The sequence below is a fragment of the Anguilla rostrata genome, chromosome 7 (assembly GCF_018555375.3).
Source record: "Anguilla rostrata isolate EN2019 chromosome 7, ASM1855537v3, whole genome shotgun sequence".
In the NCBI taxonomy this organism is placed as follows: domain Eukaryota; kingdom Metazoa; phylum Chordata; class Actinopteri; order Anguilliformes; family Anguillidae; genus Anguilla; species Anguilla rostrata.
The window spans coordinates 28,911,638-28,928,231 of record NC_057939.1 but is presented as its reverse complement, the minus strand read 5'-3'; the positions used below and the strand labels follow the sequence as shown (position 1 = coordinate 28,928,231).

Genomic DNA, 16,594 nt, shown 5'->3' with positions numbered 1-16,594 from the left:
ACGTAAACTGATTTGCAACTATATATATGAAATAGGTGAAATATCGGTAACAACCTGTACCTAGTTAAGTAGTTAAAATGTCCTTGTTATCCTCCCGTGGTTATTTTTTCAACACTTTCACGATTTTTTTTCTGTGCCGGCAAATAAGTCAGGTGGTCCAGCGCTAGCTTTTGATTGCTAAGGGGACGTGTATCCACAACCCTATATAAATGAATGGAACTTAACATAAATTTGCTAGCATACTGTACAAGTGTCCTGTCTTGCGTATTTGAGGTTAATATGAGAAAGGGTGGTCCCTATCAGCACGTCTAGGAATCCGTACATATTTACTGTTGTAACTCAAGTCGCAGGACGCAAAATAGCCGTTGGGAAAGCAGTTTGAAAGTATTAAGCAACGTATGCGCCATTGGCTTTAATGGGTCACGATGAGATAATTACGAGCGTGTTGCTAGTCTTAAAGTTGATATAGTAAATAAGCCTGTATTAGTATTACTAAATATGTATAATGTTGGTTTATTTATTTATACAGTTTATTATGTGTATTTTTACAGGACTTACATTTTATTAGGTAACGATGTGCAGTTATTTCTCAAAAATACGAAGTAACAATGGGCAATGGGCAATTCGTTTCACAATTCGTTTCACAATTCCCTAGTGGGGTTACAAAGTTAAATAATGTATTTTTACAAATTTTCGAAATGGCATTTGTTCCAAGTTGCACCCCACAGCACAACAACCTTGAGCCCAACGTCAGTCTGCTCATCAGTTTAACTTTCACTCCGTTTGTAATCGGTGCCATATTAGCCAGTAAACACAAACCCAATAATAAACAAACACAGACCGGAAGTTAACTTAGGGCCAAGCGCATAACCTTGGCAACGCGCGTGCGTCCGATGAAAGCGTCTGTACATAGACGTCGCATTGGCCTTTGGATCGTACGTCAACGTCGCCGCCATATTGTACCAGGCAAGACTGGCCTGAAAACAACTAGAAGTAAACGGGGGAGCTGTGGTTTTTCTGGATAAAAAGCACTATAATGTTTACATTTCTCAACCGATTTCAATGAGTTGTTTTTATATTCAAGCATTTATGATCTACGTGGAGTACAAAAAGCGCATATCAACGCATGCGTCCGATGAAAGCGTCTGTACATAGACGTCGCATTGGCCTTTGGATCGTACGTCAACGTCGCCGCCATATTGTACCAGGCAAGACTGGCCTGAAAACAACTAGAAGTAAACGGGGGAGCTGTGGTTTTTCTGGATAAAAAGCACTATAATGTTTACATTTCTCAACCGATTTCAATGAGTTGTTTTTATATTCAAGCATTTATGATCTACGTGGAGTACAAAAAAAGTTTTATCTCCAGTTACTTGGAATCTCGATACTTAGGCTATAATCGCTGCTAGAAGCTCAAGAGAGGAGTGTGTATCAACGTTAGGTTTACATGAACTGAATTACTTACGCAGTGGAAAATAATTAATTTTCATAAAGAATTTCCACAGTTAATTTTAACCTGGCAAGCTGGCTAGAAAGTAATAAATGCATTGGTAGCTAACTTGAGTAGGATTGTAAGCATCAAATAACCTTGATTGTAAGGCTAGCTTTGCTTGTTACCTACCTACACAATCCTCTCTTGTACTTTTTTTTGTAAACGTTATAGTGCTTTTTATCCAGAAAAAACGCAGGGGGGGGAGGGGTCCCCAGGTAATACTAGTCCTGTGCGAATAGGGCTTAAAACTTTACTCCGGATATCCGGGTTAGTTGAGCCTCTCGCTTTGAGTCTCTCTGGTAGTAATGTATTAACACCGCGGCAAAATTATATCGAGAAATACCATCTTTGGGGAAAAAAACGCTAGGGTGAACTCAGGTATAGTGGGACACTTATTGGTAAATCCTCCTGGAAACCATGAAAAAGCAGTTTACTCACTCAAGTGATGTTTCTATAAATAATCTTAGGTCTCTACAGCATGTCTGCTGAAATTATGTTGGAATGTATAATTGTTCAAAAACGACAGCCCTTCAAACATGGAAAGCCCCCCCCCCCGTGTTTCGGTCAGGAGTCAGGTAAAGTGGGACAGTGTCATTTAGCTGAAAAAGTGTCCCACTCTAGCTGAAAACCTCTGTCCCATTCAAGCTATAGCTGTCTGGTAGAGTGGGACAGTGCTATAAATTGGTTTTTCATAAAATCTAGTGCCAATTTGCAAACTATAATATTATTATTATTATTATTATTATTAATAAAATTATCACTTTTCATTCTAACATCAAAATTAAGGTTGTTGTGCAAAAATTGACAGATGCATAGCCTTATCATTTTAGCATAGCTTAACACGTCAGCATGCTTACCATGTCATTCAACTGCTCAGCAGATATGAAAAACGAGACCACGCCCACTGCAGTAATGTCACACCAATCAAAAGTTTTATTTTATGTTCAGCACATATACAGCTACAATCCAGTAACATATGTTGTGACTGGTTTGGAAAATTATCACAATACAATAACAATTTGCTTAAGTGTCCCATTCAACCTGATGTCCCACTCAACCTGAGTTCACCCTATATTCCGTAAATACATTTAGATCAAACCATGCATAAAAACATAAAAACGCTCGTCAATCACCCATTTTATCTATTTATAATGCCATCATAGCGCTGAGTGTTAAAACCATCAAACCACCCCCTTACCAACAATAAAATGAAAAACTGTAGGTTACACATTAACGTTAAATATAGCCTAGGCCCACTAGTCTGACGTTGATAACTTTGGGACTAAACTGCCTTTCGTTTGAGTTAATAACACCCAAAAGCAACTTAACCATCCACTGAGCACTAGTGACTTAGCCTACTACTAGTTAAGTATTTTAATATAATTTCTGCAGCCTACTTGAGAATACCTGGTGTACTAAAGGTTGCAAAGAAATTCCAGTGTAAGCTTAAATATATTTTCCTGGTGTGTATTATACATGTCCAAAAGTGAACCAAGTAGACTTTCTTAAAGAAAGCATGCTATATTAGTGTGCTTATAAAACTTTTTAGGGTCCATATTGTCAAAGTTGCCTTCAGTCTAAAACTTGCCAGTGAGGGTGCACACACCTGATTCTACTAATCAAGGTGCTTAGAAAAGAGTAGTTGATTAGTAGAATCAGGTGTGTGCTCCCACACTGGACCTTTCTGGACAAGACTCTGGACCCAGGCTATAAAACATGAAAAGCACATAATTAAGAAAAAAAATTAACAGCTTGTTAAAATTCTGGTATTGCAGTTGAGGTTGGAATGAAAACCAGCATACACAGTGGTACCCCAGGACTGAGTTTGAGAACCACCAGTTTAAAACACTCCGCGGTATGATGGTACTATAAACAAATTGAGCGAGACTGACGAAAGTTCTATTTATTTATTCATTTAGTTTTACGCATAGTAGGCTATGTTTGATCTAAATGCAGTCATAGCCTTTTTTTTCCAACGGTGGTATTTCTCGATATAATTGTTCCGCCATGTTAACACATTACGGTTGCGGGTCAGGCACTCTTCACGGTAAATAGAAATTTTAGGATTTTTCCGATATTGCTTGTGTCGAAAGTGCTGCGACGGAAACAACCATAGATTTACTCAGGGGCCACATCTGTCCAAAATGTAACCAAGTCAGGCAGTTTTCACGGTCGGGAAATATTTTATGACAACGTTATCAATCTAGTATTCACACAGTTGATTGTTAGGACTGGTAACTAGGTGATAACCGGAAGTTCCTCCCACATTTTGACTAATATGGCCGCGCATACTGATTCATTATGAAATATCGTGGATATAGCTAACAAAATGAATAAACTTACTTAAACCAATTACATTCTTTAAAATATCAATGCAGATGTATAGATAAACATAATGTATTATACATACGGACGATGCTCCCGAAACACCCAAGATGAATGCCAAAGGAAGCAGATGAAAACTGGCATGGACGAATTGCCTGCATGTTCAATAAATGAATCTGAACTTCCTGGTTTGTATCACTTCCTTTGTGAACTCACCCAACAGGACACAAGTATATAATGTCAAAATAAGAGCTGACAAAGAACTGACCACTAGGAGGGGCGAAGTCTACATAAAAACATTAATAGCTACTACAGTATTATAACATTACATCTTAACTGTAACAGACCATACAACATTTGGAACAACAGAAACATTCAATGTAAAATAGATTCAATATAAAAAAGTCAATATAAAAACAAATTATATTAGTCAATCAACTTTTCAATCCTCAAGATTCCTCTTTATTTATTTAAACCTTTATAACATCCCTAGTTCTCCTGGAGAATTTGCCAGTGTTACTGGGGCAATCTCTTCGGGTGTTGTAATCCTCTCTAGAGGTATACCTCCTCCTGTCTCTTTTCCCCAAATTGACACTATGTTGGGGGAATTGATTTTCTCATGCTGTGAAAAAATAAAAACAACAATATATCAGCCATTGCTAAGAATTTCACATGGCCAGTGAAAACTGAGTGGCTGATGGTGGCCATATTTGTTCGAGATATAACTTTATGGTTGCACATCTCATGGGAGACTGACACAGATATAGTTTCAACTTGAGTGGTCAAGAAATGTTTATGTATTTTCCTCCTACAGCGCCACCTCAAAGTTACTTAGCTGCATCAGAGGCAACCATTGCATTTGTATGCCATGTTTTGTGATGATTGGATAAAGTATTCACAAGTTACAGCTGTTTTAGTAAAAACGGCCATGCCCACAACAATTGATTTGCATGCGGCAGCCATACTGTTTTGAAACTTCCAACACTTTTGATAATATTCAATTACAGACTCCACAGATTTTTTCAAGCCTAATTTCGTGACAGGCCAAGAAGTACTTTGCAGAAGTAGGTTGTGTCAAAAATTCAAAATGGTGGAAAATCAATCTGCATATTTGCTATAGCATGGCCCCTGGCCAGGCTGATGGATCTTCAATTTTCCATGGTAGTACCAAGTGTGGACATCAGCATATTCACCAAGTTTCATGATGATCGGTCATTACTAAGCTTGTTATATGGCTGTTGATATCTGATTAGCTGATGGTACCCATATTTTTTAAGAAATATTTTTTACTTTCGACCCCCTGTTGGGAACTTGCAGATTTCAACCAGATTTGTCAAATGGTTGAAGAATTATAGGCAGTTAAACTTATTTGCTTCTTATAGTGACACCTATTGGCCAAAAGGTGGCAAAACCTGTGTGCGTTCTCACAATCAAGTGCTGTGCTTGTAGGGGTGTGCAGAGATGTCATTATTAGGGGTCCAAGCAGCGAAGCTGGTGGAACCCTATTGTATCTGTTAGGATTATTATTATTAGGGGTCCAAGCAGCGAAGCCGGTGGAACCCTATTGTATCTGTTAGGATTATTATTATTATTATTATTATTATTATTATTATTATTATTTTTCTCTGCTAAAAGTGTCTGAGGCTCAGCAACCATAAGTCCTGGAGCGACCAAATTTGACAGGTGGGTTCCTATGGGCCCCCACTACTCAGGCACTAAAAACCACGTACGTCGGCCAGATGGTGGCGCTATAACAAAGGGTTTTGCGTAAAAGGCCATAACTCCCACACCATAAGTTAAATCAACACAAAACTTCATCGACCTATGCATCTGAACGTGCTCTACAACTTTGCCATTGGCCCCACCTATGTCCGCCATATTGTTTGCCCGCCATTTAGACTTTTTAGTTGGGGCATGGCAGTTTTCTCAGCAAAAATGTCTGAGGCTCAGCAGCCATAAGTTGTAGACCAACCAAATTTGGTAGGTGGGTTCCTATGGCCCCCCACTACTCAGGCACTAAAAATCACCTATGTCGGCCAGATGGTGGCGCTATAACAAAGGATCATACTTTAAAAGGTCATAACTCCCACATCGTAAGTGTGATCAACACAAAACTTCATCGACTGATGCATCTGAATGTGCTCTACAACTTTCCTATTGGAAGCACCTATGTCCGCCGTATGGTTTGCACACCATTTGGACTTTTTCATTAGGTGGGGTGCGGAAAAGCTGGAGCTCCAAATCTAAACGGTTACGACATCGAGTTAACTTCTTTACGGCAAGCGACAACCATGGCGACGCAAGTAATCCGACACCGTAGGGTCTAGTTTTTAGCAGTGAAAGCACGGTCTGACAGTGCCACCTAGCGTGCATGCTAGGATAGGCTACCCAAAGTTTTTCAGTAAAACCTTTCTGAGAGGATGAATAATTACTTTTCTTTGGCATGGATCCATTTGAAGACAGTATCGGGTGAGTTCGTTAAATCTTTAAATCTGTCATTATGGTGAGAAAAGCTAAACCATTTTATTGGTAGTTTTTGAGTTTCTGTGCAAACGCGCGAAAACACGCTGGTATAATAAAACAATGACGGTAATACATACATAGTCCGCTTCGTTCCGTTGCTACCATAACATAACAGACTATCTTGTGTGTACAGCTGCAGTTTCTCGCTGCAATTTCTAACATTGAATATTCACAAAAGACGCAATTTATACTGTACTCTGCCAATGTCTGCATAAATAATACGCTACGGTAAAGCTTTGAGAGGATGAATCATTACTTTTCTTTGACATGGATCCATTTGAAGACAATAACAGGTGAGTTCGTTTACTCTTTAAATCCGTCATTATGCTGAGAAACAGCTAAACCATTTTATTTATGAGTTCTGAGTTTCTGTGCAAACGCGCGAAAACACGCTGGTATAATGAAATAATAACGGTAGCCTAATACATATATAGTCCGCTTCGTTCCGTTGCTACCATCACATAACGACCTAGAGCTGCAGTTTCTCGCTGCAATTACTAATATTGAATATAAACAAAAGACGCAATGTATGCTGTAGTCTGCCAATGTCTAGATAAATAATACGGTCCGTTTGAAGACAATATCGGGTGAGTTCGTTTAGTCTTTAAATCCGTCATTATGCTGAGAGAAATCGTATTCTCAATTTAATCTCTAAATTGACAGTAAGCTTAGGGTTGTAACTATGTAGTTGTTTCGTAGGTGACTTAACTCGTCTTAACTATTGCTTGTATTTGTGCATGGACTGCGTTGTTGCTGTTCTTGTCTGTGTTAGTGTTAATCAGTGTAACCTACAGGGTTTAAATTGAACAATGCGGTTGTTCCCTGCACTTAGAACGGTAGGCTACTGCCCTCTAGGGTTTTTGACACACTTGTTCCTGGTTATGGTTATACATTTTGTTGTACATCGCTCTGGATAAGAGCGTCTGCCAAATGCCTGTAATGTAATGCAATATTCCGTAGCAACAAGATGAACCCGACATTAGCCCTAAAATATGCCAATACAGCAGTGAAAACGCTGCTAACTGAATGACGCAATAAGCGAGACTAACTTTTTTTTAAAATTACCACGTCATTCTACAGTCAATATCTGGGACTACACATTGAATATATATATACAATCTTACCATTTGTTTTACGCGTAGAGATGTCCCTTTTGCGAATGAGTGGCCATATATTGTCTTGGATAATCCGTTTGTGAAATGTCGGATTTTTTCAAAAATAGCTGTGCGTAATACCACACCTGTTGCGTATGGCGTTGTCGTTCTTCTTAGTCCAATTTGGCTTGATTGACAGTTCATTTATTCAGTAGGTGAGATTATAAACTTTCTAACGATGTATAACATGTCTTTCTTCCGTTTTTTCTCAATGTCGTATTTATTATTTGAAATGTGCATTCATGTGTTATTATTCTATCTGTCTCTGTGGCGCTCTGAAATATGCATTCTCTGCTAAACTGAGTAATGGATTGGAATATGTGTCTGAGGTAGTGTTGCACGGTATACCAAAACTTCAGCACTTTCTCGGTACTTAAAAAAACAAAAAACAAAACGGTTTCGTATTTGAATTTTCCGACGTTCGGTAGTTCTGTGTCAAATGTAAAAGCCAGGGAAATGTGTCTCCCGCATTACTGATTTAGAGGATGAAAAGTGTAGTTTGTCAGAATCTTCGCTAGATGGCAGTAGCAACTAAGGTTGCCAAGTGAGGTGACCTGCGCTTGTGCATTCTCTTCCCTGATACAGCGCAAGCTTTGACTCAGTTCACTTCAGTAGCAATAGGTGTTCCAATTTGTAAATATTTCATTATAGATAGATGCTGTATTGTTATTACAATATGCTGTTTTTAAATCTATTTAAAGGTGAAAGACCTGTTTTAAAGATTATTTAGTTTACAACTGTTCAATTTCAGAAATATATTTAACATATTTCTCCATTGTTCAGTGTTGTAACACTATAGGCCTATGCATATTCATATGTTGCAGAGGCTTCAACTTAAAGGTTGTTAATGAACCAGGTTGTTCATAAACCATGAATTTGAAAATGAGGTCAGCCCTTGTGGACATTACCTTCCTGATCTATTAAGGTAATTTCAGTATCATTAGGTACCGAGTATTTTATCAGTATCGAGTATCGTGATACTAAACCTGGTATCAAAGTCAAAATTTTGGTATCGTGACAACACTAGTGTGGCGCTTTTTTTAGTTGCGGCAGGGAAGCGCTGCAGCTGTACATACACGCTCGGCCATCTAAGTGTTACGACATGCCATCTAAATGTTACGACATAGTCAAGGCCTTGACGGGAAGCTGTCAGGACACATCCATGGCGACGCAACTAAGTCATCAGCCAGCGTCTCAGCACAAAATTGGCCATAAGTCATCTATTTTTTATACGATCATCACAATATTCAGTACATATGTTGGGTGAAGGCGTATGACCATGAGGACACAGCCATTTTAAAATCGCTCCATAGGGGGCGCAATGGTGCCAATGCTTGGACCCCTCCCAACGCCGCTTGCGGCTTTAATCTGTATCTGTATCTGTTCAACCAACAAAATTATCGGAGGGCCAAGATGGCGGCGTAACCTACAGAACGCGACAGAATCCTCTCCTAAATTAATTTTTACTATAGCAACTTAGACTTGATTACTATAACATAACTTGTTCGAAACAAGTAAGACATTAGTAACTGGCATTGATTTCATTCCAAACATCAATCTTGCATTGACGTTTCAAGATTAGTTTTAGTACAGAAACGAACTTTTCCAAACTAGCTAGCTAGCTAGCTAACTTTTTGTGATCCGGATCTCGTGCAGTGTAGCTCATGGCTAACAACGGGAACAAACGTAAGTCTCCAAACGCTGGAACCACCTCATCATATCCAGACTCTCCATTGAAAACCCCAACTACCAAAAACAGGAAAATTTTCGAAGATGATGATGTTGCTCAAAGCATCATTACTAAACTAACAGTGGCGATAAATGAGAGAGCAGATGGCTTGCAGGCAGGTATTGAAAACTTGAAAGAATCAGTTGAATTTGTCTTTGCTGAAGTAAAAGATCTAAAAAGAAAGATGGAGAATACGGAGTTGGTAAAACCGAACGAAAATTGGCTGAGAAGGAAAACAAGGTGCTAGAACTTTCACGATATAAAAGACGCTGGAACTTGCGCCTGTTTGGTCTCGTCGAAGAGGAAGGGGAGGACGTTCGGAAAAGGGTGATCTCCATCTGTCAGAAAACGGCTCCAGACCTCAAGGACAAACTCCCTGATGTGATTGACAGCGTTCACCGGCTTGGAAAAGCTCACCAGGGCAAGCAACGAGTAAGAGATGTTATTCTACAGTTTTCAATGAGGCACTACCGTGACGGCGTCTGGAAAGCTGCGAAATACTCAACATTTCTCCAAGAGAACAAACTGCGTTTCAAGGAAGACTTCTCCCCAGATGACAGGGCAAGACGTAACCAGCTGTGGCCGTTAGTGGAGAAGGCTAGAAAAGAAGGCAAGATAGCCTATTTCGTCGGAGCAAGAGCCTTCATTGAGAGGAAGGAGATTCATCCCCCAACAGAATGTGCGAACTGTTGATCACTTAATTCAGGTTTGATAACATATCCAAGTTTGGAGTGTGACAATATAAATTCTCTTTGTTGTTTGGTTACGTAATGTTAAGTACAACAAGTACAACGTCAAGTTGTGGTTAAATAAAAATAAAAATTTTTAGAATTCACAGTTGAACTTTTTTTCTAACCTAACCTACACAAGTTAATTTCCTTGCATATATGTTGTTCTCGGTCTTGAACAATAGAACATGTGGGACCTAATCAATAGAACCTTGCTTACTAAAGTTGCTATGATATTATATTTTAAAAAGGAGAGCATTCTGTTCTAGAGAGAATACTACTCTTCAGTTCTCAGGGTATTAAGCCACTTAGCTGCACTCTAGCTTACTCCAGCTCGTTGTTTTTTCATCATTTTCATTATTTAATCTTTAACAGTTGTCTCGTTCAACGCTCGGGGTCTAAGGGACAAGGTAAAACGAAAAGCTATTTTTCTTTATGCCAAAAGTTTTAATGCAGATTTTTTTTTGTTTTATACAGGAAACTTATTCAGAGGCAAATGACTTAAAATTTTGGAAATCGCAATGGGATGAAGAAATTTTGTTCTCCCATGGCTCAAATCATTCGGCAGGTGTCTTAACACTAAAACATAGATTCAGTGGTAAAATCCTCTTCTCCCTCTCTGATCAACTGGGTCATTTTCTCTTCTTGGTTATTTCACTTAATGAGGAGTTGTTTTTGCTTGGCAACATATATGGGTATAGTAACAAAAAAGAAAACAGATTTAATGGAAATATTGAATATTAAAACAGAATATATATTGGGTAAATATACAAATACAAATTATTTTGGGTGGAGACTTTAATTTAACTATAAACAATACCATCGACAGATGGCCTGCAAAATCTAGTGCCAGTTCGAATGCCATCTTGACAGACTTCATGTATAAGCTAAACCTTACAGATATATGGAGATTAAAGAACCCAAATATGGTTGATTTTACTTGGGAAACAAAACCGGCTCTCTTAAGTCCGGAATAGATCTATGGCTAATTTCAGATACTATGGTGGAATCTACACTTAGGGCTGTAATCTTACCGGCCCCCTTGTCTGATCATAAAGTTATCTTATTGGAAGTAGTTATGTCTGCCTGTCATCATTCAAGAAAGAACACAAAATGCATTTAGCATAAATTGGGAACTCCTCAAATTTGAACTCCGGAAATTGTTGATGAAAACAGGAGCGGAATTAGTGGAAAAACAGAAAAAAAGCAGAAACCCAACTAATTGCATATATAACACTAAATAATGTGGCGCCTGATAACATGTCTGAGGAAAATAAAGTAAAATTAGCAGAATTACAACTTAAATTAGACAACATTTACATTTATAAAGATAAAGGAGCTTTTATACGTTCTAGGAAAAAATGGCTCGAAGAAGGGGAACGAAATTCAACATATTTTTTTAATCTAGAAAAGTACCATCTGTCACGGCGCGGGTAGGGGGGGACCCAAACGCAGAGGGAAAAGAAAACACAAATCCAAAATGGGAGGGGAACAAAGACTTTACTATAGACAGGCAAACAAGCAGGGAACAGACAAGGCCACAAAGGGAAAAAAACACGAACTCAAAAAATCTCTAAATAAAACAGAAAACAAGAGGAACTCAAACACGGGAAGGGCAGAACACGGTCAGGGCAGAACGCAGGCAGGCAGAACACAAGGGCAAATCAACAAGTCAGGAACAAAACAAGTCAGGAACAAAACAAGTCAGGAACAAAACAAGTCAGGAACAAAACTCAAGCAGGCAGGTACATGGAAGTCAGGGAACAAACACAAGCAGGCAGGTACATGGAAGTCAGGGAACAAACACAAGCAGGCAGGTACATGGAAATCAGGGAACAAACACAAGCAGGCAGGTACATGGAAGTCAGGGAACAAACACAAGCAGGCAGGTGCATGGAAGTCAGGGAACAAACACAAGCAGGCAGGTGCATGGAAGTCAGGGAACAAACACAAGTAGGCAGGTACATGGAAGTCAGGGAACAAACACAAGCAGGCAGGTACATGGAAGTCAGGGAACAAACACAACTCGGGAACAAACACAAACAGGTAAAAAAAAAATGCAGGCAGGTATAAATGGTCTGAACATTCATCGGCAACAAACACAAGGAACCAGCACCCGAGTCAAGGGAACAGAGAACTTAAATAGACAGGGGTAACAAGACACAGGTGAACTCAAAAAGCAATCAAACCAAAAGGAGGGGATAAGACACAGGTGGGAACAATGATGGGATAACGAGACAATGAAACAATCATACAATTAACAGGGGGGGAGCAGGACACAAAACAGAAGTGCCACCATCTGGCGGCCCTACAGGGGAAACACAGACAGGAAAACCGGACCATGACAGTACCCCCCCCCCCCAAGGGACGGCTCCTGACGTCCCAGGAGGCCGACCCGGGGAGGGAGTCAACAGAGGGTGGGGGCTAGAGACAGGACTCAGACAGGAACAGGGACTGGACACAGAACTGGGGCAGGAACAGGACTGGACAGGACAGGACAAGACTCAGGGCTGGACTGGACAGGACAGGAACAAGACAAGAACAAGACTCGGGGCTGGACTGGGCAGGACAGGAACTCGGGGCTGGAGTGGACAGGACTGGAACTCGGGGCTGGAGTGGACAGGACAGGAACTCGGGGCTGGAGTGGACAGGACAGGAACTCGGGGCTGGAGTGGACAGGACAGGAACTCTGGGCTGGAGAGGAACAGGACAGGAACTAGACTGGGGCAAGGTAGACACACAGGACTGGACTGGGGCGAGGTAGACGCACAGGACTGGACTGGGGCGTGACTAGACAGAAACACTGGACAGGAACAACGCGACAAACACCAAGACCCTACATAAAAGATACCCACACAACACAGGACTGGGTACAAGACAAACACGGAGTGACAGACACAGGAACAACACCAGGAGATCTACACGGACAGACAAAGGGACAAGCAGGCGGGGAGACACACGGCAAGACCAACAGACACACTAAGGGACAGACAGACAGGGAAGGAGAGGGGGGAACCCAAAAACTGGCACAAGGACTGACAAATAGGCAGACAAGACAAGAAACATGCGGATTGACACGCAGACAGACAGACAGACAGGCAGACAGGCGGGAGAACACATTGGCCGTCGAGCTGACGGCCTGGGGAGCAGACAGACAGGCCAACATACTGGCTGACAAACAGGTGGGCAGACAGGCAGACAAACAGGCGGGCAGACAACTAGACAAGGGGGCAGGTGCACAGGCAGATACACGGTGGGGAACATGGATAGGGTGAGGTCTCGGGGCATTGGGTAGGGGCAATGATGGCTTGGACACACTAGGGGGTGCGAAAACACTAGGGGAAGAACGGACACTGGGGGGCGTGAGAACACTAGGGGGAAAACGGACACTGGGGGGCGTGAGAACACTAGGGGAAGCACGAACGCCAGGGGGAGCACGAACGCCAGGGGAAGCACGAACGCCAGGGGGCAAGGTGTGGACACTAGGGGGAGCGAGAACACTAGGGAAAGAACGGACACTGGGGGGCGTGAGAACACTAGGGGAAGCACAAACGCCAGGGGGAGCACGAACGCCAGGGGAAGCACGAACGCCAGGGGAAGCACGAACGCCAGGGGGCAAGGTGTGGACACTAGGGGGAGCGAGAACACTAGGGGGAGAGCGAACGCCAGGGGGAGCACGAACGCCAGGGGGAGCACGAACGCTAGGGGGCAAGGCAGGTGGCTTAGCCTGCGGGGCGGCCAGAGCAGTCTGCGGCGGCCCCTGCGGGACAACAGATGGAACCGTTGTCCTCTCCGGGGCTCTGGACGGCTCTGGAGGTCTCTCCGGAGCTCTGGACGGCTCCGGAGGCCCCCCCGGGACTCGAGGCGGCTGCGGAGGCCCCCCTGGGGCTTGAGGCGGCTCCGGAGGCCCCCCCGGGGCTCAAGGCGCAAGTAAAGCCCGAAACTTGGGTGTAGCAGGCGGCCTCCGCGGAAGGGTCAGAGCAGGCGAGGCCTCCGGGGCTCGAGGCGGCTGTGGGGGCCTCTCCGCGGCTCTGGGGGCCTCTCCGGGGCTCGAGGCGGCTCTGGGGGCCTCTCCGGGGCTCGAGGCGGCTCTGGGGGCCTCTCCGGGGCTCGAGGCGGCTCTGGGGGCCTCTCCGGGCTCGAGGCAGCTCTGGGGGCCTCTCCGGGGCTCGAGGCGGCTCTGGGGGCCTCTCCGGGGCTCGAGGCGGCTCTGGGGGCCTCTCCGGGGCTCGAGGCGGATCTGGGAGCCTCTCCGGGGCTCCAGGTGGCTCTGGGGGCCCCTCCGGGACTTGGGGCAGAGCAGGCCGTGAAGGCCCCTCCGGGACTTGAGGCAGAGCAGGCCGTGAAGGCCGCTCCGGGACTCGGGGCAGAGCAGGCCGTGAAGGCCGCTCCGGGACTCGGGGCAGAGCAGGCCGTGAAGGCCCCTCCGGGACTCGGGGCAGAGCAGGCCGTGAAGGCCCCTCCGGGACTCGGGGCAGAGCAGGCCGTGAAGGCCCCTCCGGGACTCGGGGCAGAGCAGGCCGTGAAGGCCCCTCCGGGACTCGGGACAGAGCAGGCCGTGAAGGCCCCTCCGGGACTCGGGACAGAGCAGGCCGTGAAGGCCCCTCCGGGACTCGGGGCAGAGCAGGCTGTGAAGGCCCTTCCTGGACTTGGGGTGGAGCAGGCCGAGGGCCCTGCCGTCTGGGCTGGGCAGGGGACAGGAACACAGACCACAGCTGTAGGGAACCCGGCTGGGCAGCCGGACGGGACCAGCGGGACCCCCACGGGCCGGACCCTGGAAAGATTGCCAGTCGAGACCCTTCAAATGACGCAGGGCCGGGAACCGCTGGCTGGGCAGCTGGAGGTCTGGCCGACCGGGAGGCAGCCCGACCACGGCGCCTCCGTGACCGCCCGCCCCGGGCGCTGGGAAGCTCAAGGGCGAGGGACTCCCAGTCGCTGGGTGGCGAGTTCTCCGGGTCACTCCACCACCCCGGTGGCATGATAAAAAAAAAAAAAAAAAAAACCTCTGCTGGGTCCCGCACTGGCTGGTTCCTTCTGTCACGGCGCGGGTAGGGGGGGACCCAAACGCAGAGGGAAAAGAAAACACAAATCCAAAATGGGAGGGGAACAAAGACTTTACTATAGACAGGCAAACAAGCAGGGAACAGACAAGGCCACAAAGGGAAAAAACACGAACTCAAAAAATCTCTAAATAAAACAGAAAACAAGAGGAACTCAAACACGGGCAGGGCAGAACATGGTCAGGGCAGAACGCAGGCAGGCAGAACACAAGGCCAAATCAACAAGTCAGGAACAAAACTAGTCAGGAACAAAACAAGTCAGGAACAAAACTCAAGCAGGCAGGTACATGGAAGTGAGGGAACAAACACAAGCAGGCAGGTACATGGAAGTCAGGGAACAAACACAAGCAGGCAGGTATATGGAAGTCAGGGAACAAACACAAGCAGGCAGGTGCATGGAATTCAGGGAACAAACACAAGTAGGCAGGTACATGGAAGTCAGGGAACAAACACAACTCGGGAACAAACACAAACAGGTAAAAAAAAAAACGCAGGCAGGTATAAATGGTCTGAACATTCATCGGCAGCAAACACAAGGAACCAGCACCCGAGTCAAGGGAACAGAGAACTTAAATAGACAGGGGTAACAAGACACAGGTGAACTCAAAAAGCAATCAAACCAAAAGGAGGGGATAAGACACAGGTGGGAACAATGATGGGATAACAAGACAATGAAACAATCATACAATTAACAGGGGGGTAGCAGGACACAAAACAGAAGTGCCGCCATCTGGCGGCCCAACAAGGGAAACACAGACAGGAAAACCGGACCATGACACCATCAGGAGAATAATCGTCTAATAAAATTGAAAATTGATGATTCGATTATAGAAGACCCCCTAGAAATCTCTAAGCACTGTGAAAATTTCTATAAAAAACTGTATAACTCAAGTTCCTCAATTTCTGACATACAAAATTATCTCCAAAAATTAAAAGGTGTAAAAACATTAAGTAAAGAAAATACAAGCATATGTGACTTGCCTATTACAGTAAATGATATTAAAGACTCTATGAGTAAACTCAAACCTAATAAGTCTCCAGGTACTGATGGTCTAACAGCAGAGTTCTATAAAAAATTCTCAGTCGAATTATCACCCTTTCTGCATAGGGTATTCACGAAAGTTTTGATAATGGACACCTTCCCCCTACCATGACTCAAGGTCTAATTAATCTGATTCCAAAACCACAAAAAGATAAATTGCTTATTGATAACTGGTGTCCAATTTGCCTCCTCCAAAACGATTACAAAATAATAGCCACGTGTTAAAGGGATTAAAGATGCTCTTATCGATATAATAGATGAAACCCAGTCAGGTTTTATGGCAGGCAGACACATAACTAATAATATAAGACTTGTACAAGACATCTTAGATTATTCAGACCTAGTGAATAATGAGGGATTTATTCTTTTCTTGGATTTTTATAAGGCTTTCGACACCATAGAGCATGAATTCATTTTTAAAGCACTAGATCTTTTTGGTTTTGGTAGTACATTCTCAAAAGCAATCAGAACTCTCTACAAAAATAGCAATTGCTCCATCAATTTATCACATGGCACATCTAAAAGATTTAGCATTAATAAA

General features: G+C 43.5%; 1 protein-coding gene and 1 long non-coding RNA gene across 2 annotated transcripts in view; one reads left to right on the top strand and one right to left on the bottom strand.

The window, feature by feature from the left end:
* Positions 1-4,004, bottom strand: part of rad9a (RAD9 checkpoint clamp component A) — a 72,864-nt gene extending 68,860 nt beyond the window's left edge. Inside the window, exon 1 of the mRNA XM_064341932.1 lies at positions 3,903-4,004. The gene's annotated coding sequence lies outside the window, so the exon portion shown is untranslated. The remainder of the gene's footprint in view (positions 1-3,902) is intronic.
* A 4,862-nt stretch (positions 4,005-8,866) lies between these two features.
* On the top strand, positions 8,867-15,528 carry LOC135259526 (uncharacterized). Its single transcript, XR_010331300.1, has 2 exons — positions 8,867-11,638; positions 15,216-15,528. It is a non-coding gene; the product is annotated as an uncharacterized LOC135259526 (long non-coding RNA).
* The last annotated feature ends 1,066 nt before the right edge of the window (positions 15,529-16,594 follow it).